Below are 27016 nucleotides of genomic sequence, written 5' to 3'. Positions count from 1 at the left end.
CAGAACAGGGCTCTGATGTCAGGAGTTGTGTTTGTCATTTAACACGCAACAGAGATATGGAGATAAAATGGAGATAAAAATAAAGAAAAAAAAAAGCTTCAAGAAGAGCTTAGACCCTCAAAACGAAAAGATATTGGCAGCATGGAAACACAAGATTGCAAACACAAGGTTGGCTGAAGGTGATGCAGACATCACTGATACAGAAGGAGTGAAAATATGTGATGGCATCTTGATTAGACTGATACAGGAAGAATCAGAAACAGAAAGAGCTGAGAAACCTTCATGGCTTGCCCAAATTTGCTGTGAAGTTCCAGACTAAGGATGGGAATGGTTTGCAGTACATGTCCTCCTGATTGCACTGATCAGTTTAATTGCAGGGCTTCTTCCACCCCTCACACCAACCTCCTCTGCTCCTCTTGGAGGTGAGATATCTACATTGATTTAATGTACCACACAGGCAACACGTGTCCAGGTTTTGGTGCTAAAGAACAAATGCTTAACCATTTTGCCTCCCCAATTTCTCCTTCAAAACCTACAATTGTGATGCTGTTTTTTAAGATTTGTTTTGTGTTTCAGTGTTTCTGAGAAGTACCAGAACTACACTACCAAGAACACTGCATCTTGAATTTACCCCTAGCAGTAAAATGGGGGTGGCAGCAATGCCAGCATTTTCAGGAGCCTCAGTATTGATCTAAGAGTAGGATATGTTGTTTATCAGGTGGTATGTATGTGAATCTCAGCAGAAGTCCACAGAAGTGGCCATTATGAGGGTGATTCCAGGTGCAAACATCTGCCTGGTTCACACTAATAGAGGATATTTCATAGTAAGCAAGGAATAATTTTTGGGTAGTCAGGATAATAAGGTACAAAGCAAGAGGAAAAAAAAATTTAGGAGATCTGTTCTTCCAATTTCATTTAGGAGACAAAACATGTGTTCCGCAGAGAGTCTGACCAAGTGCAAACCAAATAATCCATCTGCACTCCTTACATTACCTCTGTTTGAAGAATTACATTCAGTAAAAGTGTTGAAAGGCAGCTAAAGATGTCAAAAACATTTACAGGCTAAACAGATCCCAGCTCAGATAACTCCATTTCAAGCAATCTAAATTCATCCCCATTATCACTTAAGTGAGCATTACGGCTGTTAGCAAACCCTACACAAATATTCAGAATTTTGTTTTTCCTGTCATGCTGAAGGTTATCTCCCCAGTTGCTCTGAAAAATCAGGTGACAACCATTTCCCATGATGCTTTAAGGGCTGTCAAACTGTCCATCAAACTGTCACCTGACCAATCGTTCCCATGGTTCTTTTAGACTTCTCGTATGATAAATTGAAAGGCACTATTATCTGCCTGTTGTGAAGAGGAACTGCTTAGGCTTTGATAAGATATCACCAGTCCCAGGTGAGAGGAGGCTGACAGCACATCAAGACAAGAAAACACATGGAAACAGTGAACACAGGAGCAAAAGGTTTACAAACATCTGTTGTCATTATTTATTACCCCTTTCCTTGGTTTTAGCTCTATCCTTGTCCTGTCTGTTTAAAAAGAGACTTTCCTTTCTTCCCAGCCAGCCTTAACTGCTGCTATTTTTAAACCAGTTAGTTGTAGAATGAGCAATATTTAAAATATGAAAGATGTCTTTAATCAAAGGTTGCACTAGCTACCTTTTCTGATACATGTTGCTTTTACCATCATTAAATTTGAAGTTTTATATGATTCTCATGGTGCAATTATGTCATAAGAAAATGAGAAACCCTGTAAGATATGAAGATGTTTTAAGCTCCACACTTATTTTTTTCATTGTTACCTTGAGACCGATTCATATTTTTTTTGCTGATATATCAGATCTGTCCTCGTACAAGTATCCAAAGTTAGCTGAAGATAGCTCAGAGCCTAAACAATATGTTGTTATTTATTGTGGGCTGTCAATAAAAAGAAGCTGGTTGCTAACATCACCACCTTGTGTACAAATATTTGTTTGCATGCAATTTTAAACGATTTTAGGCAGCACCACAATTTCAGTAGCCAGCACTGCAAATCCTCCGTTGCACAAAATAACATTTAAATAATGTTATCACTAACATTATATATGTTTGAATCCTTCAGGTTTGTTTGACTACAATCTGATGTTCATCTGAGTTAAGATTGACAGCAATCCTCCACACCCTATGGACAAACCCTATTCACTGGAGCAAGCATTCAAAAATCCACCAAATAGAATTTTAGTGGTGGTAAATATACCACCAAAACTAGTAATAAATGTAAGGTTCATAATTAAAGTACATTTAGCTAATTTCTAAGGACTCTTTTCTAATTAAAGACACTATTGTGAAATAATGGATTATTCTATTTTGAGGCACTTCCAACTTCCTCACATTTTAAATACACACATGATTTTAAAAGTGAAAGCTCAGTTCATCCATGGCTACAAAGCAGCCTGATCAATAAATATGGTAAGATGCTCCCTTCATGAGCCAGGTGAAAAAGGTTCAGATATAGTAACCACTGAACTCCATAATACCAAGCTGATTTAGACAGGATGGTTTCTTTTATCCCTTTTCATGCAGAAAATCAGTTAGTGTCAAGTGTAGGAGCCAGAAAAGAAAAACAGGAATGAAATAACAGGGCATTTTCCCACTCTCAAATGAAAAATTCTACCGAGCTAAAATATTCTCTCAGTTATTGCTGACCTGCTGGCTCACACAGCGGCGCTCTCTGGGCACTTTTCAATAAGAAAAGCACACGGTTCCTTTCTCCAGGTCATTATAATGGAAAGATGTGGGAATATTGAAAAGAAAGAGATGGTATACACTGAGTGGCTGAGGTGGTGGCTGACTATTTGGATAATCATGTTACATTAAACCCATATTCCTTCTGTTTTCTCTAATCTTCGAAGGAAGAAGTGCCAGTGCAGTGGAGGAAGGGACTTTTCACATGGTGTCAGGAAAATAGTATTGCAGGTAGAGACTGGGGAGGAGAAACTGCTCTGCACAGGAGAAGCTGATAACGGGGCTGTAGAGGGGAAGCTGGGTTTGATTGGGCAACAGCAGGTGAAAAGGGCAGGGGTCAGTCACACAGGGCTCAGCATGTGGACAGAAGGCTTCAGGGTGGTGTAGGACAGAGCTGTGGAGGGTGTCAAAGACAGGCACAACAGCTCGATCATCTCAAAAATGGATTTGCACAGCCAGGTAAGACTTCAGGTTAAGTGCTGATGTGTCTAGGAGGCTCCACAGAGGAAGAAGCTAAAAATGAACATACTGCTCACTACAGTATTTTGTTCAATAAATATTTGAGTATTTATTCTCAGTAGTTCATTTAGCATTAATCCTGTAGTAAGAGGACTCCCTGACAGAAGGAGAAAGTCTTCTGCAAACAGAACATTTTAAATTGCTTAGATAACATCAAAGTCAGCCTTGACTCAGCACCATAAAATACTGTGGCCACTGGGGTTCTAGATTTTTCTCCACTGGCCATTTGGGGTTTGAAGACAGAAAGCAAACATATGGAATACACAAGTGTAGAGCTTTATATCAATAAATGAATTATGTTTACAGTGAGGAATTAATTAAGGAGATTAATGCAGAGTTCTTTTTTAATAGTTTGGTTATATTTTGCTCACAGCTTGTTGCATTTACCTCCTAATGGGGTGTTGTCTCTGCCCAGACTGTAAATGAAGAACAGGGCTGTGAAAAAGCATCTGACCCTTAGCACCTCCATACTTTCTGCCTCATCCACTCTGACAGAGTCCCAGTATTCCAGTCTTGCAGCTATTTAAATATGCAGCCCTTTGCAGCGCCCAACACATACTTAACAAACCAAGGAAAAACATTATCAAATATTTCTTGTGCATTTTATCCCCTCTTTAAAAGTTCTTTCAACAAATATAGGAAATGTTACCAATATGATTGAAAATGGAACTGATTTGCTCTTCTAATGACAATAACTGCCTTTGCCAACAACACGGCACAGGTTACTGCCTGGGAGCTGCAGAATAAAAAAAAGGAAGTTAAAATAGGAGAGAAATGAGCACAGATAGGTAGAAGGCCAAGGACTGTAATGATTGAGGAGAGGTTGGCTCAGATCAGCCAGAGACAGGAAGTGGCATAGGAGAGACAGGAATTGATTGTAGGAGTTGAGTCTTCAGTTGTAAGAAAATTTCATGGAACACTTTCTTCATAGTTCAACCTAAGGAATTTAGGTGTTGCCACACAGGAATACTCAAAGAACTGAATTTCACCTGGAGTTTCCCTAATCTCTGGGCCATTCAGCTTTGTTGAAGGAAGAGGCTGCTCAGCAGTGGAAATACAGAGCTCTCATTGCATTGGATAGACTGTGGCCATCACATGTACTAAAATAACAGCTCTGGACCACCCCTGGGGTCCTGTTTCAATGCTGTGTGGTCTAAGACAGCAGAGTCTCCTCTTTGGAAGAGAGAGCTGGGCTCCCTGGAGCCCAGAGTCCCTCCATGGACCACCCACCTGAGCCAGGAGGAGACCAACCCTCCCTGCCAGAGGAGATTTCTCAGCGGCTCCAGAGGACAGGGCAGAGCTTTAACCAAGGGCACAGAACACTGTGGGTAACCCTGGGTATAAACTGACAGGAAATTAGCTGGGCTTCAGCCACTACTAACCCTTTCATTTTTCTTTTGCAGTAAATGCAAGGCAGATTGCTTTTGTCTCCTTGGACAGGATACTGCCTTGACTGACCTCATATTCATCCTATAACGTGGTCAGACATCTCAAAACAGCTGGCACATCCTGATTTGGTATCTCCAGTATTTTTCCCAATACTCCATCATGTGAAAACATTTTTACTTTGACAGATCTGTCTGGGTTTACAAAACTTTCTGGACTTCTGCAAGACCCTGTGTATAGATAGGATGTGAAAACAGAGTACACAGAGTGTCAGCCTTATCATGGAGGTAGGCCAAAAATCTTGCAAGAGAGATGGTAACATCACTGAAAATGTATGAGAATAGGAACTGCCATCCTAAGTAACCTAAACCCCTCCATGCTACTACTTTTGAAAGGCTCTCTCCTTTTGGACCTTGGCCCTGCCTATGTGTACAAGTAAGTGAATGGAGGCAAATGTAATAGGACTACTCATGCATAAAGCTGGTCACATGCATTAACGCTGCCAGGAACAAGGACTTTCTTTTCATACTTACACTAGAGGATGGTAAAAGAAATGCTGCTCAAAGAAATCCATCAACTAATTCAAACTCTAAGCTAGCTACTTCAGAACCTCGTACAATGGCCACACTCAATGGGTCCATTGAAGACCTGGAGACGAAGTAAAAACAGTTTTCTTTTTGAAGAACATTACGGGATCAATATAGTGCTGTGGATATTAGGAAAAGTCACTTTAATAAAAAGGAAATTGCACATAATGTAACAAAACAATTGCTATTTGGAAGCCCCTGAAGAAATGGAACAATGTAATATGATATTTCTTAACTTCATTTCCCATCCATTGCAGAAAGCATAACAATAAAGTTTTCTACATAAGCAACTTCATGAGCTGAAAGAAGAGAATGTATAATTCCTTTCCTTGGACTAAGCCAAAAGAAATGAAGAAAAAAATTGATTCTTCTCTGTTAGCCTCCTGTGTAAAATTTTTCTCCTTATCATCTCATCTAGTCATATCTTTCTGCAGTTTGAATTACCCTCTTTTCCTCAATCTGGTAAGGCAGTGAAAGGATGTTTGTTCTGCTAATTAACTTTATTACCCTGATAACTCCCTGCAGCCTTTGACGAAAACAATTACCGTTCCTCCTTTTTTTTTTTTTCCCCACTGGCAAAAAAAGAGAAGGAAAAAAAAAAAAGGGGAAAAAAAAAGATGACTATTAATTAGAAACGAGGCCCTGGTCCCTGCCATGTTAGCCTGCCACGTTCTCAGACCCTCGAGCGGGATAGCATTACATTGTCAGTAGTAATTTAGCTCTCATCTGTCTCTGCTAATTATTGTCACATTCATCAAATTCATCAACAAAAGTGCTCTCAGAAGGATTGCATATTTGCAGTTAATACAGCATAAACTGGTATTACCCATCACCACATTTGTGATGATGAGAGGGACACAACTTATTCATCCCTAATTAGAGCAAGCTGGGTAATTAATTATACATTCCGCCTTATTACTTCTGAGTTCCCAGATATTGTTTGTCTAAAAAGGGGGAGAGAGAGGAAGAGAGAGAAGCCTGAAAATTAAAAAAAAAAAAAAAGGGAAAAAAAAGAAGGGGGGAGAGAGAGAGGAGAGAGAGAGAAATGTGTGATGTGTTTTGTCACATGTGCTATGCCATAATTCCCACCTGACAAACTAGCTGAATCAGTAGAAAATTGCAAGTTGTCAGCAGCAGAATAAACTGCTGTAATAGCTGATTAATGATCAACACCTGTGACAGGTGCTACACGGGACTGTAAACTTGGTGTGATTAACAGTCACCGGACGAATAAATATTAGTGACAGTCAGTGGAGAGCGAGTTTGTGTGTTTTAACAAATCTCACACATTACAGTTATTGATATTTCCAGTATAGGCACTTTCTTTTTGGTAATTATCTGACAACAGTGGAAGTGTGTTTTAATCCAGTGTGTTTGTTTCTCTTCTCTTTATTTCAGAGTTCAAAATGATGTTTTGACAAGATGACCTTGCACAGTTCACAACCACGGACAAATTTAGAAATAGTCACAAATAGTTTGTTCCATGTCCAGCTCATGGCAACACTCCCAAATATTCTTTCAAGGAACTTCAATATACCAATATATAAGCCTACAGAGATTAAAAAAATAAATATTGCATAAGTATATTCATTTCTGGAGCTGCATTTTCAAAGCCTGTAATTCTAAGAGTCAACTCAGTTTTGTTTCTTATGTCAGTGGTTATGACATACATGACTGCTGCAGGAAATCAGTATTTCTTTTATTTTACCATCAAAGATGCATGAATTTCTTCTGAAGGACAATTTCATTCTCATTAATTTAGACTTAGAAAATTCCCTTTACAGTGGGGCATGAAAGTTATCCATTCATGTGATTGCTCTATGCTCAGCACAGCAGTATTTAATCAATTCCTAGATACAACTAGAGCTGTATCAGGATACTCTTCGGATAGCATAAACCACATTTTTCATCTTTGTGCATGGTTACAGATATACTGATTAGGTAAAATATATATTCTTGTGCAAAAAGGCATGTATTAGAAAGTGAAAAGACATGAACACGGAGAAGCCAGTAACTGCAGATTTTGCCAGTAATCCAATGTCATTCTCAAACTCTAAACGTGATATAACAACACTGTCTTCCTCTATGGGCCAGAAAAAAAGAGAAAAAAATCACAAGTTGTGATTTCAGAGTTTCACCCATGCATGTGAAAGAAACTAATGGTTGGTCAGATATATCTAATATATCACCCTGTCCATGTGGCAGCTCAGCTATGTTACATATTTGGTCTGTTAGGAAAATAAAGCTCAGCATTTTCCTCAGAAAAACTTTTTGTAATAGCCAGAAGTAATTAAATAAATGTCATTAAAGATATCCTACCCGCCAAGATTTACCTGTATCATGTAGCACATTAGGAGAAAGGAGTAAAAGGCAAATAAATTACTGTTTATATGATTTCCTGAAGAGAAATAATAACATATATCCTTTCCTAGAGCACAAAATATTCCAGTCACTTGAATCTTTAATGGAAAACCCTGAACACATGGAAGTGGGCTGCTGCTTCTCCTCCCAGACTCACAGTTGTGCATCCATAACAACCAACTGGACTTTTTTTTTCCATTCCAGGTGTTCTAAAAACAGCAGAAAGGAAGCTTTCATTCCTTGGTCTAACTGATTACCAACCTGCTTTCAGGCATGAACTGTTACACAAACTCTTCTTTCAGATGCAGACAACTGTGGGGAAGGGTTTCATAATAGGGTGGCATTTATGTCACCTGAGAACCTCCCTGCATGAAACAACTTCCCATGAACTTCCCCACCATTCTTTTACAGGTGAAGTAAGGACAGCAGAGGAACTTAGAGAGAAAAGAGCATGAGCACTATTTCCACAAGCCCCAACAACTGAATAATAGTTTAAATGCATCTAATACCTATCCTTTAAATAATGAAAAGAAGGTGGAAATAACATGCAGTCTGCTCTTAAGGAAAATATAATTTCTATTATTTTACCAATGTGTGTCCTTCAGTTCCCCATTTTCGTTTATTCCTGCACCAGAAATATAAAAATCCCAAGCAACCCATCTACAAAAAAATTCAGAAGGATGAAAATGCATTTTATGGATAATAGTTTGCTAGGTATAATACTTTTGTTTTCTGATTAATCTCCAGTGTAGCAACCTGAAACATAGAAGCGATAGCTTGAAAGCTTTATGCAAAACATATGTAAATTTGTTATGCTTTAGCACAGATACATCTGAATAGGCAGCAGTGCTGTGAGCCAACAGCCTCGGAAGGAGGCCAAGCCCACATCCAGATGCCACTGATAGAGAGACTCTGTGTGGGCATCAATGCTCCCAGCTGCCAGCCTCACCAGGCTTTTTTACAACATTTGACTGCACGAGACCCAGCAAAGCTCTCTACTGATAAATCACAATAACACACAGGAACAATTCCAGTGAGTATAAAAAAACATCTAGCAATAATAATAATAAAAATTAAAATAAATATTTTTCTACCAGCAGTTGCTATCAGGAAATTCCATTATCACTTTATGGAACCAAAGAGAGCAAATGAGAGTCTCAAAATTAATGCTGAATTTAACAACAACTTTTTAAGGTGATTTTGCATCTTTCAATACTATATCTTATGAAATTGAATCCATTACCTGATCCATATGCAGAGACATAAGTTGATATTTAAAATGAAGGGTGGATATAAAACTAAAGTGAAAAGAACAATTTGCTCCAATTTTCTGTGCTTTGGAACAATTTGCAATTTGAAAAATATATTAAAAAAAAAAGAAAAATGGAAACTATCGAAAGACAATGGCATAGCAAATTAATCAGGCCTGAGGAGAAAAGAAATCACTCATTCCCCTCTAAATTACAAACCTTGTTATTTCTCTTCACTAAATATGTTGCAAATGTTATTTAGCAAGTAATTCTCATCTATTCTTTAAAATAGAACAAGTCAAAAAGAACCTAAGCAAGTTTCACCAGGAAAGCAGCCATTATGAACTATCTGACTCAATTTTAGTAAAATTAATTTGGGATTACAATTAAATATCACTGTCACTCATACTGTTCAGGCTCTGAATCAATCATAAATAGGTTTCAAGACAGATATCCCTTTGTTTAGCAACAGTTCACCAAAATTTTTAGAGTAGCAAATTTGATAAGAGAATTTTAGATTATTCACTGATCCATAGAACGTTATCAAATTTCATGTGCACAGGAATGTGTATCTGAAGCAAAAATACTGAATTCAAAAGCAAATCCTTTATCTTTTATAATCACACAAGAGCAACAAACAATTACCCCCCAAAATTACAGGAGATCTTGACCCAGATCTACGGTATTTGCAAAGTTCTCCTTTCATTCATTCCCAAATGTGAAAAAGAACATTTGTCAGAGAATGCTGGTGTCACAAATCTTAGAAATCAATCAGGAATATTACTTGTTTTCCGTAGCTATTTCTAGCACAACAGAGCAAGGACAACCAGTATAAAATCAGAACAGTATGAACCAGCATAGCTCTCATTCTCTTTTGTTCATGTCACTGTCTTTACCACTTCAAATATGAAATAAAAATTAATGATTGTTGAACCGTATTCTGGGACATCTTGCCTTTTTGTGCTTCATCCTACACCGTTAACTATGTAATTTCACCAGCATCTCAGCCTCACATCCACACAAGACTTCCAAGATATTAACTTGATTTCTTTGTACAACTCCTTTTCAGAAGTCATTTGCAAAGCATCTGCATCCTCTAAAGGAAGAAAAAAATACGCAATTCACCTGATGAAGATAGAAAATTGTAATTACAGACCATCCAACAATTTTGATAATTTCAGCAAGACAGCTTGCTGAAAACTATGTCTTTTAGTTTAGAAAATCACAGAGAGCTCCTCTGTAGTGGTGTCTGTAGTGCAGAGCTGCACAGGGAGAAATTGGGAAGAAAATCCAGCATTTTTGGTACAGGATCTCCTGTTTTCAAGACTTTACTGATGCTCTTTATGGGCTGAACCCTCTACGGGTGGGATCCCAGTGCTCCCCTTCATTATTGGTGGCAATCTTTCAAGTCTGTGTTCGCACCCTTCTCTTTGCAGAAAATCTGAATGAGTAGATACACCCACACTCCACAGCAAGTAAACATTTCAGGAATACTTGATGCCACTGTGGAAAGATAGCTGTGGGAATACCTCTGGGGCAGAAACTTGGCCAAAAATCTGAATTTTGAGATGGCTGCCTACTTTTTCCACAGGAATTTAAAGCACCTTAAACTTCTTGAACAACCTAATATTTTTCATTGCAGCGCGAGTAATTACAGTGAAGAAAAATCTAGGCAGCTATATAGCATTTTTTTTTTCTATTTGTGATTTTTCCATATGAAAGTATGAGTCCACATATATTAATGTTCAATTTAAGGTCTCTTAATGAGTTAAAAGATTAAGTCCAATGTATAATCCAATTTTGAATGAGTGGGCATTTCTAAGATAAAATCAGATTTTAGCATGTTTTAGTATTTTTCCTTGATTTTCCATTTGCATGTATGTTCCCTATAACACTTCAAAGTTGAACACTCAAAGATTTTTAACAGAAAGATCAGCATTTCCCCCAGATGTCCTTATTAAAGAGATGCAAATATATTTTCTTTAACAGCAGCACTAACTGCTCTACAAGCTTCAGTGTGCCATCACTGAAGCATCATTCAAAGAACGACCTGCACACACGAAATGCTCATAGATGGAGTCAGCAGTGAAACACGTGAGGAATAGCACACAGGGCTTTCCTGACGTGGCACTGCTAAAATTCCTGGTGACTCTTTGCAGGAATACTGAAATGGTAACTTCATGTCTCACACTTGGAAAAATACAGGACACAGTAAGTGACCAAAATCTACTCTCAGTTACCCCAGCATGCACTGGAACGAAGTCACTGACTTCAGTGAAGTCATTCTGGACTTTCATCATACACTTGGTGATCTCCTGAGCAGCAAACAGCCTGAGAGACAAACATCAACCTCCATATGAGAAATACTCCCTACATGATACTTTAGTTTTTCTTCAAAATTCTTCACATATTTTTTTTTTTTCAATACCAGGATGAGGAAAACATTGTTTATAAAAAGGGTTTTTCCAGATGTGAGTCATGTTGAACACTGAAGGAAAAAGTAATCTGTGAGAATGATTAACAGCTTTGAAAAACTAACTTAACCATTACAAATATTGATCCTGCTGCCTTTTTTATGAAAAGCAGTACATGAATCGATGGAATTTGAGATAGCCAAAATAAAATAGTACTTATCTGACATACAGTTGGTGTCTATATTTAGGAGATAACACATAAACACAAGACTAAACCAAATGGAGAAAAGGCCTAACAAATCAGTACGATGAATCAGGCAAAAATACAGCTTTTTGGTATTTTCAAGCATGTCACTCACCTATTCCTTGACCATAGCACCTTCTTCAAATGACAACATTTAAACATACAAAAAAAAAAAAAAAACCAACCAAAATCCTGTGTTTGCCTACATATTTACATATGTTCTCCCTGTTCTCCCCTCTCCATGAGTACTCTGCCAGTAATTATTTTTTCTTCTGCTTAATTAAACTGTGAGCTGTGCAGGATAAATGTTCTATTCTTCCTCATTACACATTACTTCAGTAAGTGCACTTGGACTTCATTTTGAGCAAGGATTCCTCAAAACTTTGTTGTATAATAATATAAGAATATGGATGCAGTATTTACATCGTTTACCTGATAAAGGTCCAGCATCAGATTTTAACCCATTTACAATCACACTATAAAAGGGATGCACGTCAAAGCAACAAGCAAACCAATCTTGCTTGGATTATAATTAGACTTAGCTAATTACTGAACACTTGTTTAAAAATCACTAATATATACAAACCAGCAAGTTAGATTCTGATGCATGCTTTGAAGGTTTTAGGATTAGGATTTGTAAACCTTCATAAACATTAGGAGCCAAATTGTGCCCACTTGTACAAGAGCACAAGGAGGCCAAGAGGACACACAAAGAAATGGACAGAGCAGGGAAGGTGGTCCCTGGGCCAGCCCTTGCCCTGCCCTGGGCAGACAGGGGATAGAAGGAATTGTTAGAAAACTCCTACACAGAAATCATTGCTTATCAAAGATTGCTCATTATCAAAGATTGCTCATCATTTCTTCTGTCACTTGAGGCACTTAAGTCCTCCAGGTACTCTTTGGGTTTCAGGAACAGTGGATTGGAAACACACTGGGGCTGCATTTCACTGGGTGTTTAACAGGAAGGAACTCTTTAAGCTTGCCAAAACCGTTAACACCACATTTTAAACATACTGCTAGACCAGGTTTACAGGATTTAAAGGAAAGTTTGTGTCTATATACACTTTGCCTAGTAAAATATTACCTGGAAAACTTTGGTAGAAAAACCCATTAATTTAAAGTACTAGAATACAGCAATTAACGTGTCATATAATTTAACAAATTATTAAACACTTGAAGATATGCTGGAATGTTTAATGGAAAATATAGATCCAAAAATGAGAACCAAAACTGTCATTAAAAAAAAAATCTGCCTTTATTTTTGCATTTGCTATTTTCTGGAATAGCTTGGAGAGAATCATGCTATATTTTGTTAGACCACTGTTTAATAGACTTCAAAATTGAGTATTTGATTTGAAAGTAGACATAAATATGTTAATCAAGTTTTAGCCAATATATGCTTTGTGAACATGACCTAAAGTTGTCTTTTCTGATGGCAATTCTATGTGATGGTTTTCAATTGCATTATTCATTGACTTATTAAAGACCAAAACTAAGATGTGAGTAAAAATATTCAGCTGACATAAGAAGTCAGCCAAATCACCTGTACCATTATTTTACTTTATCCAGACAAATTCCAGGTCTTCCCCATGAAAGAACACTGTCACAGGAAGTTTATAAGGATGCTTAAAAGCAAACAAATGAATGAGCAGCAGCAGCTCCTCATACTCCAGGGTTCCCAGAAGGAAAGTCAATCCTGGGACACTGGACAGCCACAATCGTGGAGTACCTGGGAACAGGCACAAGCTCCAGGGAAATCCTTCTCCATCCCCCAGACATCCCCAGCCTGGCCTTGGCTTTCATGGCAAGCTCCATCCAGTTCTGCTTGCTGGCTTGATAAATGTCTGCTTCCAGGAAGGGAATTTTATTTGAAAAATCTTATTCTAGTTCACCTTGCATCAATCTTACAGTTTTATATAGGAACACATTTAATACATAGATGCTTCAGATTTGTTGAAATTTCTTGAGAATTCCTTACTTGTGATAGGAAAATTAGAAAATGCTAAGAGATACCATTGCAGAGATCAGAAATTTACATGAATGGGGAAGAAAATTAAGAAAGAAATTTTTTATTCTTTTATCTGCTGAGACAGAGAAGGAAGGAAAAGTTTGGATTTGCAGTTAGGCTTCCCAATGATTCATATATGAACAGATCTAAGGATAACAATGATTGGCATACAAACTTTATATCTTAAAACTAAGATTTGGAAAATATGACATCATAATAATGCAAAATAGGTGATTACTTTGAGTCAACTATACAACTTGCCCACAATAATTTGGTACAGCTACTCTTATATCTGAAATAGTTTTCTATGTGATTTAGAGAAATAAATAAAATGTAACTTTATAAGCTTTAGTTTTAGCTTTAATTTGATGAACATGCAGTCAGTGCATGTGCATATTCCAGATCAATCTTTAAAACAGTGGGTTTGTTTCTCATTCTCCAATGCTTAGACCAGCAATAGTTACACAGAAGCAAGTACAGACAATTAGACTAATTTTAAAAATTAGTACTTAGATTTTATTAATATTAATATTCTTACCCTATTTATATGAATTAAATTTAAATTATTTATTTATTAAGCTGAGCCACTGAATATTTATTCACAGTCTAGCTAAGGGAATCAGTAAAAATGTTAAATATAAAACATATGCAATTTTAAGATGGTTTTGTAATTCTGAAACATTTTGGTAAGAATGTTAGGAATATCTTTTCCAATGAAGACCTAACAGTGATGTTTTGAAGAGTGACAGTGTGATCAGTCAAAGAATCTGATTTTTGAATTCTTGTCCAAACAAGTCCAATCTCCATATCATTATTGCCTTCTAAAAAGAGAATTCAATGGGAACTATGTCTCTAAAAACTGAAGAACTAAGCAGTACAAGGTGCTATTCTAAAACTTTTAAATTTTAATGATATACATTATTTTTTTGAGGGAACAGAGTCCACAGTTTCATTATTTTCCTTCTTAAACTAGCAAGAGAAAAGCTGATAGGGAGTGGGGCACATACATGAACATGATGTTGGTTTAAAAGGTTATTCTGAACCCAGGTTCAGCCCTTGAGCCCATGAGCAACTCCTGGAGGTGCTGAGTGCACTCCTCATGCTTCAGGAAGCCAAAGGCAGAGGGAGGGGCTTCAAGACCTTTGAAGGCAAAATTTACACCTAATCCAGTTAAAAGTTATATTTATTATATTAATTTTGGTTTGAAAGCCTGATTATTTAATTTTCCATAGGGCATAGTTCACAAGTGCTGACAAAATGTCTGTATCTTCCCAGCTTCCCTGAGGAGAAAGAGCACAGTAGCATCGTGCAACATAATTTATTCAACCCCTAAGACAGGGGTACGAGGTAAGGGCTGCCTGGGTCCAGCCATGGCAGGCTTTTTTATGAATATCAGCAGCTCATGAATATAAACAGTTACAGAAAAATAAAATTTATGAAACCTAGACCTGGGAACAAAAATCTCAGAGATCAACAACTCCAAAAGAATCTAGTGTCGCATTCCTAAGAATGTCAGATTAAACTAACATGTGCCAGTCAATATTGGTACACTGTGACCCTTGACGCCTCCTAAGCAAAACTATTAAGTCCAACATTTTCTCCTGTAAGCACTTATCTGTAAGGATGGCTAACATGTCCTCTAAAGCAGATATTGAAACTGATTGGACAATAGGTAGATACCAGACAGGGGCCTGGGGGCCGACCTCTAGAAATAGGGGGAGAAAATCTTAATCTGCAACACAATGCAGCTCTCTTGAAACCCTATCATTTTCACTTCCCATGTGTCTGCTGCCTGACTGTGAATGGATTTGAAAAGGAATGGTTAGTGCTGAAAATTGGATCAGAGCTAACATTCTCTCATTTTTATCAGCAGCTGCCAAAGGTCATCTGACATAATAGCTGATGAATTCAAGCCCAGTGGATTTCATTTGCAATTTTCAATTTACTGAGGCCTCCAAACCCCACAGTGATAAAAGCTTCCCCTATCGTGGCCTGTCACAAACATCAAGAAACTGCACAAACCCACAAGAAAGAAATAGGAGAAAGCTGTGCATCATCACAGTTACAGATAAGGAGAACAGGAAGAAACAGTATCATGTAGAAAGGTGTGGAGCGGCATGTGTGGTTGAGTTTCTAAATGCCAATTGTAATGAAAAGACTATGAAGAGCAATCAAATAACTTCTACAGAATAACATCATGGTTCCCCTCCCCCCCTTCAGTTTCAAAATTGCCTTCTAATCTCTTGCTTGACATCCTGAAGATAAAAGTGAAAGTGAAAAAACCCTGTTTATTTAGACATGGAAAGTATTGTAACATTGATATATTTACTGTAGTTTTGATTTACAAATTCCAGCTATTAAGAGACCTATTATCAGAGAAACTATGTCAGCACCAAAGAAGGAACGCTTTTGTTTGCTGGCAGATGGACTGTAGATCTTTACTTCTGGTCCACAGGGAACACAAATGAGCCCCAGTCCATGGGTGCTGGAGGTTTCAGAGTCTACTCATGCACATCCATACATTCAGAGGCTTTTCCATATGTAACTATGTTCACCCTAGATCTTTGTCACATTGACATTGTAAGAAATTTGCATGGGATCCTATTCTGAGTGATCGGGGAAAATAACTAAATAAAACCCAAAGCCCTTCATACTGGAAGAAACATCTTTTGCTAAAAGTTCTCTGCCTGCCCATGACTACATGATGAAAGAACATGTACAGAAAGCAAAACTACTGTTTCACTTGTAAATGAAAAAAAAAAAAGTTCCAGACCCTAACCCTCAATTTCAAAGCACTAATTCAATCCCAAGAGCAGCAGCATTTGAAGCTACCATGTTTATGATTTTACTTTCAACTCTACGACACACATGTCCCAGTGGTACAAACTCAAGTTTCTCCTTTCAGTAATCTCAACTAAGTCAAATAAACAGGAAACACAAATACTGCCAGCTGGATTCTACTTGGACTCAAAGCCAAGGATGCAAATAACTCAAAGATGTTTCTACTGTGAAAAGCCCTTGGTTAGTGCAAAGCATAAAATCAGAGGAACGCCAAGTACAGACATTATACAGTGAACAATGGCACATTATTCTGTGCTTGGAATAGTTCAGCTTGTCTTTCGAGAAGTTATAAAGACCCCAGAAAGAGAATTGCTTATGATGATTCTCTGTTGATTAGATGTAGATAAATAAGTATCACAGACTAAGCTGAATAGGAAGGGACCCAGCAGGATCTTCAAGTCCAACTCCCTTCCCATGCACAGGTTATGGTAGTAAGCAGCTCATCGGAGCACTGGCAGGTGAGTTAATGTAAATGTTAATGCCAAAAGAACATTTCCAAAGGTATTTTCCTTATTGACCCTGATAATGATAGTTTATGTATTATTTCAGGAAGGTGATGACAAAGAAACTATGCGAGGATATAGACAGCACTTCCAAGGAGAGGGAAAGAATTGCCAAGGTACTCCACCACAGAGCTGCTTCCTTCAGGTGTGCACAGAGCAGGCACACATCAGAGCAGCACTGAAACATTTTATACCATTAGTACTGGCATTTATTTCAACACTCGAAAATATGATACACTCCTTACTGCAAATAAAAAGAAGCCCAAATATATTATACTGTAAATGGAATTATATATTGGACAGAACAAAAGTGGAAAAGGTGAAGTAAGGGTTATAAAGAAAATGCCATGGCTGTCTAGAGATGAGGACATGCATTTTAATATTTTTGTTTTCAATTCCTTCCTTCCTTCCTCCCAGAAGCCTCCAGACTCCAGTTTATGAGGCAAGACAGTCCTGGCCCTCTCAGGAAAAAACAAAGCAAAATGCTTTTGAGCAGGAATTGGCTTTTCTTTACAAGACTTCCTACACCTGATGCCAGCAAATAAATTAATACCAGGAGTTAATACTAATGCCTACAGCTTTGTTAGCATTTCTAGTGCCAACAGGGGAAAAAATCTTGAATAACTATTCTACTCAGCATTGACTCAAAATGGTCCATATTGCATTATAGTCTGCTAGTCTTCCAAGTGTCTGTTCAGTCATTAGTAATTTTTTCTACTACTATAAAGTTCTACGTGTAAGAATCAGGAAGTCCTGGGATCTGACACTATCCCTGGCATGGGATATATACAGCCTTGGCTAAATCACTTCAGCTGAGAGCTTCAATATGCTCTCTGCAAACTGTGAATAAAGTCATCAGTGCAGGAGTAGAATTAATGCTTGAACAACTGATGAAGTCATATAGGGTTAAGTATCTCTGAGCACTCATTCATGAGTGATTGGTAATGAGCACAAGCAGAGGTAGTTTCTGGTTTCTTCTCCTTGGAATCCCTCATGTCTCAAGTTCCAGAATGACTTCACATCTCTTTTGAAAGCAGGACACAGCATGAAGATAATTCTTTGGGAAAAAGAAGCCCTGTACTGGTGAAGTGAAGTCTCACCTGCTGAGTCTTGGTTAGAGAGAAAAGACAATGAGGGAGAAGACTGAAAATATGCAACCTTATTCATCATCACCAAGTTCTCAGCTGTTAACTGACAAGTTCATACATGAAAGACTAAGCAAAAAACATTTGACATTGGAAAATCAGATGCTTCTACCATGCAGAATTAGCAAAGATCTGTTACAGGAAAGAAAGTTATTAGAAGCACTGCTATGTAGAGGATAAAAATGTGAACATTCAAGGAAAAGTGGTAAGTTAAAATGTACTTTTCATTGTCAGCCACTGTGTTATGACCACGAGCTACAGCTGAGCCGATTAGAACATTTACTGACATTAAAACAATGTAGATTTGTACATGGCTGAGGAGTTATTAGTCTGGCATAACTGAACACATTACTCGACAATAAAACCACAGTTTATTTATAGCAATTCCATTTGTATTAGAAAGATCATGTTAGAAATGTGCTTTAATTCACTCTTACATCAACCTTTTCCTTTTAACCAACAAATTATTATTTCAAAGCATTTATCATCCTTCTATTTTAAATAAATCTGAACAAAAATTTGGGGTTATAATTTGCTTAAATTCTGCTACTTTATAAATACATATAAACTTTATTTATGAATAATAATAACTGATACTACATAGTCTGCAGTGTCATTTCTGTTCATTTATCATCATCTGAAGATGATCTGCAATATCTGCAGAAAACAATACTAGCTTTAACAGATTTGGAGAAAAATAACAGCTTTGATCTTGGTTTAGAAATAATGAAGTACAATAAAACAGGTCCAATCCAATGATCATCTGAGCATCCTCACTTCTTAATGGAGCAAATGAAAACTGCAAAACTCTTGTGGGATCTGGCCCTGGGCACTTACAAACATGCTGTGGAAAGTCAGCCTGACTTCAGCAGAGTGAAATTGGAAAGAAAACAATTTTCTTGCACCTCTGTCTTGTGAGATTCAATTATCAGTGTCTGATCCTGTAAGGCATCAAGCACCCTCCTGTGAGGTCCTCCAATCCCACGGAAATCATGGCAGGGAGCTGAGGGTACTCAGGGCCAGGCAGGACCAGACCCTCAGAGAGCAGAGCCACGTGTGGGCATGGGCTGGCCTGAGCCAACATCACTGAGCAGTGAGGCCAGAGAGATCCAGGGGTCTGGGATTCTATGGGAAATGCTCCATGGCTGGGGAACATTTGTTACAGTAAAATTCAAGCTGTCTCTGTCACTGCTTATTTTACTGTCATCATGGCAATACAGTTCTAGTGTCATAACTCAGGGCTTTTCTCCTTCAACCCCCGAGCCTAAAATGGCACTGGAAAAATGAGTTTAGCTGCTTCAGCTTAGCCCTTCTATCAGAGAAAGCATCAGGAAAAATGTGCACGATAACAAATCATCTCTTACAATTCACAGATGCATTTTATGATCTGTTCCTATTCCCCAGCGAAAAGGAAGAACAACATCACAACACAGCCTCCACCACAGCCTTTAACTGGACTTTGATATTACTTGATATTTGATTACTTTGATATTTGATACTGAAGTTTCAGTAAAAACACACTATGCTAAAATTAAACATATGTTCTGCACCATTTCTCCAGTCTTGAAGAAAAAATGCTGCTGAAGGCATAACCCATATCAATACTCCAATTAATTTTTGGAATGAAATTAATGTGTGCTATTGTTCACAACACTGCCATTAGAAATGGCAAACCTCCAACTGAGAAACTTGAAAATGTACTAATGTCTCACCTAATTAATAATGCTTATCTAAAGTAAACTACACCAGTTTCTTTACATCCAATTGAAAAATTACTTGAGAGGCAAGACTGAATGTAGGCAAATATAACTCAATGTAGGAGCCTGAAGGAGGTTGTCCAGTCTTCTCTGTAATAATTCGAATAATGTTTACTTTAACAATACATATCTACTAAGTTTAAGGCAATACAGTTCAGCTCAGTTTTATGAAATACTCTGAGAGTTTGTGAGTATACAGAGTTGTTATTTACCTGTGAGATTTGGTGTGATAAAAATAGCATACCAAATTATAAGCAGAATTAAAAATTATATACTGTAATTTATCAAGGAAAACCCCTATTATCTTCATTTTTTTTCATTATCCCTCTTATTTCATCCTGGTATGTATTGTGTTAGACATCAAAAAGTAGATAAGCAATAGTTTCTCAAAAAGTCTTCCTCACTATATCAATATACTTCTTTAAATGCTACCAAAACCAATAATTTCACATAATGTAGAGTCCCTTCTTGAGCCACATCTTGAAGACAAAATATCAATTAGAATTGCCTAATTTTCACACAGGTTATATCAGTAAAAGTGTAGCAACTTCTCAAATATATGTGATTTATGATTTTAGTAAATAATAATATTTCATAACGCTTCACAGAACTGGAGAATATAAAAATGTACTGATGAGGAAGCTGAGCCTTGAAGGAGTATATAAAGTGTTAAGTATTACTCTGTAAATCCTTAACTGTGAAGTCTAAAAAGTAACAATCTAGTATATCACCAACCTATTCTTCTTCCAAATTACAATTATAACTGCAAATTTTAATGAGAAATTGGTGGGAATTTTTTTTCCCCCACCAATATAATTTCCTTCTCTTACTAAAAGTTTTGCTGGAATGGAAACATCTGGATTAAGACTATAGCAAAGGATTCACATCTCTAAAAGCATAACAAAATTTAACCCTTTGTGAGAAATCCATATATCTTCATGGGGCCAACATTAATTTTTCATTTAAAAAAGATTTTTCATCACTTATGGAAAAAAATTAGACTATAATAATTTAAAATAAGACAGAAATTTGGGGTTTTTTCCCACTAAAGACCCTGCAGAGATTTGTTTGTGAAAAGAAAGCAAGATGTTCTTGGTGAACTCTAGTGGAGACCTCTAAATTTCCTTTTTCCCTCTTTTTATTTAAGGTTCAAATATTATGATTATTAAAAAATTTACAAGCCTTTAGTTTCTATTTTACCCCACCATAATGGTAAATGGTATTGTGATAAAAAAATTGAAAACACTGCAAGTACCTTTGAATTTTTTTTCCCAACTCTAACAATGAGATTTTGAAATCATTGAAACACTGAAAGAGTATACAAGATCTCACAGGGGTTATTAATACAAATTTTAAGTTCATTTAATTTCCTATTGTCACCTATTATGTGAATCATAATGTGACAATAACTACTATAGATATGACAGACAGAAAACTTTTTTGACAGTCAGTTCCCAGGAATTCAAAATGTAGGGAAATGCCAATGTTAAGATTACCCAGTTAATCCAGTGAAACAATAAAGGACTATGACATTATGACATTATCTTCTACTAAATGTACCAAGATGTTGTAAAATGCTGACTATTAGCCCCTGAACAAAACACAACAAAAGTTGTTTAGAAAAGCTGAAAAAAGCCAGTGTATCCTGTAAGTGGCACATCTATTTTGTTTATCTGTACTCGTATTGCTGACATGAAGCACATGTCATTGTACCTATACATAATTGCAGAAACCCTGAAAAACTACTACTAACCTTATAATCATGATATTTAAACATTACAGCTGCTTTCTCATTCCCACAGTATAATGACTAACTGCCACTAACAACTGATCATTATCAGGAGGCTGGGGCAGCTACAGCCATGAATCCAATTCAATAGTGCCCAAAGAGGGTGAAGTCCTAATCTTATTGACATTATTAGAAATAAATCAGGGAAGTTAGCCTCAGTGGTAAGATCAGAGTTAAAAGTACTAAAGATACAAAGGAGTTAAAAGTACTGAAGATGCAAACTTCTTAAAAACCTACTGTGTGTCAAAAGATGACGGCCCAGTGACAAAAAGGGGAAAAGTTTCCTTCCCTTTCTAAAAATGAAATTGGTCAGTGTAGTTCAGGATTCTTTTTACCCAAGCAGTACTAAACTACATTATGGATGAGATCCTCAGAAGGTGGAGACAAAACTGGCCTCATTTTGATGGCTGTAGAGCTTAGGTTTTTCAAAAGCGCTAAACCACAAGAGATAAATTATGAACAAAATCTGAAATGTAATTAACCAGTTCATGGCTGGTTTTCCCTTTGAATATCTGTCTGAGGAGTCTGCCATCAATCACATTTTAGGCTCCACCTGTCTTTGCCAGAATCTCAACTGTTGCCCAAAGTTTACCCGCAGCTGTTGAACACAGATGTCAAATCAGTTTTAGGAGGAACCTACCAAGTGGTGGAAGCTCACAGGATGTCCTGTCAGAAATGTCCTTGTACTCTTGCCTTGCTCCTCTACTTCTGCCTACATCTTGAGCACAGGAGGCCCCAGGCTGACCCAACTTATCCTTTGGTACATCTCTTCATGCATGAGGAGAATTTTTTTTTCTCAAAACAGTCCATCAAAGTGGACTTTACTGTAGGAAACTACTTTTGAATACTGATTTGTTCAACATGTTAAAACTCCATCTACTTTCCTATTTGTGACCACTGGCAAAGTACACTGCCTTGCACAGAACAGTGGCAGGACACTTGCCATCCTTCTTGAATTATGATCTCCATCTACTCTCTTTGTCCCATGGAGTAGTGACCTATTGCAACAAGAATCTTTGAAATAAAAGCTTACTTATAAATCTGTTTCTCCAAGAGCATGGAATTCTAAGAGCCTTGATTCTGCATTTCATTAGTCAGCTTTACTAATTCATTTCATGGAAAATACAGCCTATTTTGGTTTAACTTTTTCTCTGTCATCTCCCTTTAAAGATATGCTACATATAATGTTTATCTTTGATCAGACTTATTCAGCAGATAGCAGCAGCTTTTGTTTTCAAAAAGTGACCAGAGAATTGGTTTTCTATCAAGTGTGTAGTTAAGACACCTCATACAGCTCTGTTTTTCTGTACTTCTCTCATTCTCTGCCAACTGGTACCTCAGTCTTATTGGTATCCAATAATAAGCCCGATTACAGCTAGCCCTGGGAGACATGACAAAAAGAGAGTCCTCATCTTGCATTAATTGCTCGTATTGAAACTATGCCACATCTCTCGAAGCTAGATGTTGCTTAGTATCCCTTTGATATGATAATGACATGCTTCTTAGCAGATGAATATGCAAATTAAAAGCAGTAATTTGGTGGCATGCACCTGCTGACACTGCACTACTATGCTTATGTGCTCCTCTGTAACACTGCAGCTACACAAAAGCATCACAGAGGTAAAATTAAATTCTAATGTCGTATATATTAAACAGATGCTTCCACTTTTCTTTGTATATCTACTTTTTACAGAATTTGCTATTGGAATCTCAGTTCTCCCTACATGCAATTAGTGGACATTTATGTGTCATACACAGAAATGTACTTGGAGCTATTTAAGGGCTCTGTTTTTAAAGAAATGGTTTACATGAACTGCACTCTAAAAGAGATTTTTTTTCCCCTTCATAGCAGAGAGGCAGAGGATTTTAATCTTGATGCACAAAAGACCTTCATTCATAAAAGAAATGCATACTTGAGCATGGCAGCTTGCAACAGAAAATTTCTGTGGTAAAGATACTGCAGAGTATACACTTATCCAAACTTTCTGTTACTGATTATGAAAATTTTCCAATATGTTCTGTGAATTGACTGTGTGTGTTAATCACACAGAGCCAGATCTGCTCTCAGGTGTGTCCTTGAAGGTCTTCTATATATGAGTAAGTGCTGAGTGTGAAAGTAGAATTTGGTTCCACATTGCCAAGATGCTCAGAATTCCTGTGAAGCTGATGGTGCCAACAGGCTTGGTCCAGGAGGGCACAGGTACCAATGCTGGACTGGCCCATCCTGCTGAAAATGCTGATTATTCCCTGGAGATGGACTAAGTGACCCCTTGGAGCAGCCTGTGAGAGACCAAATCACCATTTCCAAATGCGATAAACTGAATGTTCAGATGTTATCAGGCTCAGTAGAGTCTATTTACAAACAGGAACTGATATTTCATAGGATTGTAAGAGATTAGAGGAGATTAAGGAAAATTCTTTTATTTGTGAGTTTATATAACTCAGGAAATACATACTGTGCATTTTCCAAAAAGAAATCAAACACATAACTAAGTTTCATTAATTAGGAAACTTTGGTTTTCAGAGGGTTCTTAGCTCTTAATTGGGTGCAGGTCTGAATTTCTCTGTGTCTGAGGTGGGCTGTGAGTCTGTGCCTGTTTTCAGGCAAGGGGGAGCCCATATCTCATGGCTGTCCTTTACTCCATGCCATGGAGTGGCCATTTGGATGTGGAAAAGAACACTCACCCTGCCTCTTTGAAAATGAGCACTTTGATCACAGAAGAGATTGTTTTTTCTCCTGGTTACATTTTATTGCCAAAAAAAAAGGGGATGAGTTAATGGCAAAGCATGTGAAATATTAAAAGTCAGTACAATTTTATTCCCTTCACTCAAGTTCAGACCTTATGGCAACCTATTCCCCTAGTCACCCTACAATATGAGTTTTCAATATAATATATGTTATAATAAAAAAATAAATAATTTTACTTGATCTCTCCTGTCAGTGAAGACAACTTCTCTTTCAAGCCATCCATTGTGCATACAATACATATATTAGTTTCTTTTGAATAGGACTATGAGAAAGATTCAAAATATGAAGGATTTAAACCGGAAGAATTTGAGTGCTTGAAAATCATTCACTAAATGACCGAGTTACAAGGTTGGTGTTTTTTACACACATAAGAATGATGGAAGCAATGCTGGCCCTACTAGAGCTCTTATGCCAGTCCTGGGTTGATCCTTGGGTAATGGGGTCCTCTCTCTACACCCCATGAGGAGAGAAGATATTGCAGATGGAGATCTCTGATGAAAAATGGAGTAAGACAAACTCACTTCAAGTAATGCAGTTCATGGAGAAATACAAGTGAGATATAAAGGATTTTGTGTTAAAATAGATTTAAAATACAGATGAGTTAAAAATATTTTAAAGGCACAGATGTGTTACTTCTTTCTTTATATTTTTGGGAGTTTTACACGGTACAGCCTTACCTATACCATGTGAAGGGGATTTCTGCTGATGGCCACTGTATGAGTACTGCACTATCCTATCAAACAGTCTTTGCTGACCATTGGTTTTTTTTGCTATTCACTCAGTTCTTTCTGGCTTCATTTCCAAGGTTGTCTCTCACAATGAATATTCATTTATGAGTCATCTTTCTTGCTATAGTTAAACTAATACCTTTTTCAGCAAAATTCTATTCTTCTTGAGCTTTATTTAGATCTACAGCATATTTATCTACTGCATTCTAATGGTTCATTTTACCTTGTCATGACAGTCTTAATTTTCTTTCACAATATTATTGAATTTTTACCTCATATTCTAATAACACTGAAGTACTTCTTCAGGGTCGTAAAGCAAATTCCATCTTGTTAAAACAGTCTTTACTCCCTGTTTCCTTATGAAAATGCTGACTAATAATCTGTGTCAAGCAATTTTCAAACCATATTAAATTTTCTGGATTATTAAATTCTGAAGAGAAAATTCTATGATGAAAAATTCCATGCATAAAAACTTGTGTCACCCATCAAGTCTGTAACTACAACATTTTATTCCTGTTAAAGTAGCATATCATTACCAAAGCTGAATGGGTTTTGTCTCAAAGAAGAGAGAAAAAAAATACACACACACGCAAAAAAAATAAAAGAAAGAAAACACCAAAACAAAACCAATCAACCAACCCCAACAAAAAAATCCCAAAAACACAAAAAAAGGGCATTCAGACAAAGCAAATCAATTAAAAAAGAAAAATATGAAAAGTTTCTGAATGTTCAGCAGTTTTCACCTTTCACTATCTTTCCCAGTGATGGTTGTTCACCTTTTTCTAAAATTTACTTATCCTACTCCTTCCCTTCTACCAGAAATGTGCAAAAAGTGGTTCATATACACACACACACTCAGATGTTTATACACATTCCTACAGTACTTGTGTTGTAGTTATCCCTCACTTATTTTCAGTATGTGTTTGGATTTATTTTGCCCAGAAGATGTTATTGCACGCTAATATAGCATCACTTCTTGCTTCCCAAATATCCACTTGTACTCTTAAAGCACTCCAATTTGTATCCTTTAACATATTTATAATTCCATTTATAGAGCACATGCCATTTCCTCAGCAGCAGGGGGCATTAGAATTAACAGAAACAATAACTAAACCAAATACATCATTATGCCAAGGAAAGGCTTCAATAAAAACACTGAATTTATATTAAACATTTCAGCATAATTAGAACACAGACATGAGGGCAGTATCCTCATCCCCAAAGCCTAAGAAATCATTAATGACAACATTCCTTATGGATATACCACTTGAAGCAGAATCTCTGCTGCACTGAGCTTTTAAAGATCCTCTTTAACTTTGGATCCAATGGCACCCAAGATGAAGTGAACCTCAGAATCAAGAGTTTTCATACTGATATTTTGTCAGTAGAATAACTCTCATGCAGCATGTTAGGCAATCTGCTTCCATAACAAACAAAGAGGAAAAACACAAACAAACCAGAGCTGGGACATGGCCACAGAGTGAACCAAGTCTGCTGCTGAACAAAATCAATGCCAGGCTCGAGCAGCTTCTGCTGGAAACCTTTGGAGCAGTGTTGTAAAGTCTGTAAAATTCCCTGAGACCCCAGTTATACCCTGCTGCCAGGGGCTCAGGTTCCAAGAGAAAACACAAAACACTGTAGCCCTGCAAAAGAGTGCAAAAGGCTCTTAACACACTGGGGCATGAGGCTGGCGAGGATCATAAATTTTGGACATAAAAATTAAGAAGACAGTTTTATTTCCCACAGTCATGCTACAGCCCAAGGTGAAGTAACAAAATCTTTGATTATAAATCAGAACGCTATCTTAGGCACATTGTTTTGAAGATGTCCCTCAAAATATTTATAATTGCCCTGGGCTCATCTGCAGGGGGCAAAGTGCACAATTTCATGTGTTTGGGGACAGTTAAGCAGGATAACCATGGGCTCCTCTCAACCAGTAATGGAATTTCACATTAAGCAAGAGCAACTTCAAAATATTCACATGACTGCAGTAGAAACAGCTTA

General features: G+C 37.2%; 1 protein-coding gene and 1 long non-coding RNA gene across 7 annotated transcripts in view; one reads left to right on the top strand and one right to left on the bottom strand.

Annotated features, from left to right (window-relative positions):
- Positions 1 to 27016, bottom strand: part of LOC135278694 (uncharacterized) — a 221978-nt gene that overhangs the window by 69047 nt on the left and 125915 nt on the right. The gene's annotated exons all lie outside the window — the stretch shown is intronic.
- LOC135278396 (uncharacterized) lies at positions 1265 to 7729 on the top strand. Of its 6 annotated transcripts, none has more exons than XR_010345914.1 (4): positions 1265 to 1470; positions 2109 to 2263; positions 4825 to 4923; positions 6622 to 7729. It is a non-coding gene; the product is annotated as an uncharacterized LOC135278396 (long non-coding RNA). The 6 variants fall into 6 exon arrangements; XR_010345912.1 differs by having other exon boundaries at positions 4654 to 4923; XR_010345911.1 differs by having other exon boundaries at positions 4654 to 5685.

Source organism: Passer domesticus, chromosome 11, assembly GCF_036417665.1.
Source record: "Passer domesticus isolate bPasDom1 chromosome 11, bPasDom1.hap1, whole genome shotgun sequence".
Lineage (NCBI taxonomy): Eukaryota > Metazoa > Chordata > Aves > Passeriformes > Passeridae > Passer > Passer domesticus.
This window is presented reverse-complemented; position numbering and strand designations above follow the sequence as displayed.